Below are 3,383 nucleotides of genomic sequence, written 5' to 3'. Positions count from 1 at the left end.
CATCTCAAACTTTTAGACTATGCAAGGTTGTATCATGTTTAAAGATGTACCACTTGAGCACGAAGATAATCCCTAGATCATGTTTGATTCAATTATATATACAAATGAGAGCTTATCTGTACAAAATGTTAAAGTAGTTTTCAAGAAATGTCGAATATAGTATTTTGAAATGTTGATTATATAACTCCAACATTTTAAATATACTACTTCAACAGTTTTATAGATCAACATGTTGTCTGGAACGTTGAAAGGCTTGTTAAATATAATTATTAAAAGACACAACATGCTTGTTTGCTGACTAGTGCACCAGTTTCATATATATCAACCTGAGGTTTTCTCTTTAAAAGGACACAATAGGCATGTTTACTGACTTGCATCTCCAAATTTCCCAAATCACAAAAAAACAAAACAAGACAAAAAAAAATTGCTACTGATTTACTACTTTCATTTTTATATAATAAAAAGAACTCATGACAATGACTCTTGCAGTCTTGCTTTGAAATTCTTTCTTGGAAGGAACACTTTGATTTTTATATAACAAAAGGATACCTACTAGTAAATGCAGCAAAAGTTGAACACACTCCCATTGGACTCCTAATCCCCTGTTTTACTATCACTTACGAGACTGTTTGGATGGATCTTATTCTTGAACTAAATTCAAGCATAAAACAAAATGTTGTTTTGTGCACGGCCCAAAGTGTGCGTGTGTCATGACAGTGTTGACTCACTATGCTGTGAGGACTAGGATAACGAGTATCTGAGGATAGATGTCCCTATCAAAGCAAGACAAAACAAAATTTAAAGTATAACAAGACAGAAAGTGTGCAACACAATCCTTATTCACCCCAAGGCTTTTGAAATCGGACCCTCCAGACATATATGATTGTAAAAAGTGGTCCTAAATAAATATCTAAGTTGTTTTGCACCATTTGCATATATCCATAATCTCTTATACTTTATGATGGATGTTGTAAAATATCGACTAGAAAAAAAGAAATCTTGAAAATGGGTGATGTGACCTGGCTCTCAACTCTATCGAGAACTCAGCTCCTAGCGAGATCTGAGGTTTTGAAGTTTGAACCCAGGTACTCCCTCCATCCCAAATTACTTTTTTCTTGGATTTTCTACTTTTGTCATGTATCTAGACTCAACATATATTTAGGTGTATCGTAAAATCTATATATTTAGAAAAGCCAAAGTACTTATCACTTATGCTAGAGCTATAGATGCAAAAAATATACATTAAAATAAGAGGATAAACAAGAGACATGTTTATCTTTGAAAAAATAAAAAAGAACAAGGCATACAAAGTTGTAGCAGATATCTTGATTCTTGAACACCGATGTAGCAAATTATGAGTTAGATAGTATGTGAATTCAATACAGTGTTTGATAATAATATTTACCTTCATGTTTTTTCTATGTGAATGTGATATTCCATCCCCACATTTTACTACTAATATTCAAGTTAAAGTAATAATATACACATGTGATTCTGATAGTAAATCTAGTAGTAAGTTCTTGTAGTAGCGGTGCAAATGACCATCATTGATAATACTATCTTTCTTTACTTCCAATTGCAAAAAGTGGCACTTTAACTTTTCTTTAGGCTTAGCAAACTCTAGCGAAGGACTATTGAGACATTCATTTTGTCTGCTCTCATCCGGGACCATGGATTTAAAGATTTTTTAGGCTCCACTCTGCATCAGTAGTGGCATATTTGCTGACTTTCGTGGCATTATATTTGGAGTACCATGAAAGGCGAAAGCGATGTTCCACCATGCGGTACAATTGATGAAAATTCAGTGCTTATCATGTCATTAAGGGCCTGATTGGTTGGCTGCCAAAATTCTGGCATGCCAGAGTTTTGGCAAGCCAAATTTTTGACCACTGCTTGATTTGTTATCAAAATTTGGCAACCTCTCACATGTATCTTACCAAAATATTGGCAAATTTTTTGCCCAAATTTTGGCTTGCAAAAATTTTTGGCGTGCCTAAGAGCCTGCTTGGTTTGCTTTCGATTTTTGCCCAGTCAAAATGAGGGCATGGCAAAATCAGGGCTTGCCAAAATCGAGGCATGCCAAAGGTAGAGTAAGAAATTTGGGTATCACTTGGTTTAGTGATTAAATTTGGCAACCTATACCTTTTCCTTTAAGAAGTTTCCAGTAACTTGCCATGGATTTGGCTGAAAACATTGGTATATTTAGGTGTATCGTAAAATCTATATATTTAGAAAAGCCAAAATACTTATCACTTATGCTAGAGCTATAGATGTGAAAATAGTATACGTTAAAATAAGAGGATAAACAAGAGATATGTTTATCTTTGAAAACATAAAAAAAGAACAAGGCATACAAAGTTGTAGCAGATATCTTGATTCTTGAACACCGATGTAGCAAATTATGAGTTAGATAGTATGTGAATTCAATACAGTGTTTGATAATAATATTTACCTTCATGTTTTTTCTATGTGAATGTGATATTCCATCCCCACATTTTACTACTAATATTCAAGTTAAAGTAATAATATACACATGTGATTCTGATAGTAAATCTAGTAGTAAGTTCTTGTAGTTAGCGGTGCAAATGACCATCATTGATAATACTATCTTTCTTTACTTCCAATTGCAAAAAGTGGCACTTTAACTTTTCTTTAGACTTAGCAAACTCTAGCGAAGGACTATTGAGACATTCATTTTGTCTGCTTTCATCCGGGACCATGGATTTAAAGATTTTTAGGCTCCACTCTGCATCAGTAGTGTCATATTTGCTGACTTTCGTGGCATTATATTTGGAGTACCATGAAAGGCGAAAGCGATGTTCCACCATGCGGTACAATTGATGAAAATTCAGTGATTATCATGTCATTAAGGGCCTGATTGGTTGGCTGCCAAAATTCTGGCATGCCGGGGTTTTGGCAAGCCAAATTTTTGGCCACTGCTTGGTTTGTTATCAAAATTTGGCAACCTCTCACATGTATCTTACCAAAATATTGGCAAATTTTTTGCCCAAATTTTAGCTTGCCAAAATTTTTGGCGTGCCTAAGAGCCTGCTTGGTTTGCTTCCGATTTTTGCCTAGCCAAAATGAGGGCATGCTAAAATCAGGGCTTGCCAAAATTGAGGCATGCCAAAGATAGAGTAAGAAATTTGGGTATCACTTGGTTTAGTGATAAAATTTGGCAACCTATACCTTTTCCTTTAAGAAGTTTATAGTAACTTGCCATGGATTTTGTTAAAAACATTGGCATGCCAAATTCTTGGTAAGGAACTAAGTGATAACCAAACTTTCTAGGCATGAGTATAATTTGGTTGGGCAAATATTGGAACCCAATCTAAATTTTGGCAGAGAACCAATCAAACTCGAAGGTAGTGTTTGGTTCTGGG

Source organism: Setaria italica, chromosome IV, assembly GCF_000263155.2.
Source record: "Setaria italica strain Yugu1 chromosome IV, Setaria_italica_v2.0, whole genome shotgun sequence".
In the NCBI taxonomy this organism is placed as follows: Eukaryota; Viridiplantae; Streptophyta; class Magnoliopsida; order Poales; family Poaceae; genus Setaria; species Setaria italica.
This window is presented reverse-complemented; position numbering follows the sequence as displayed.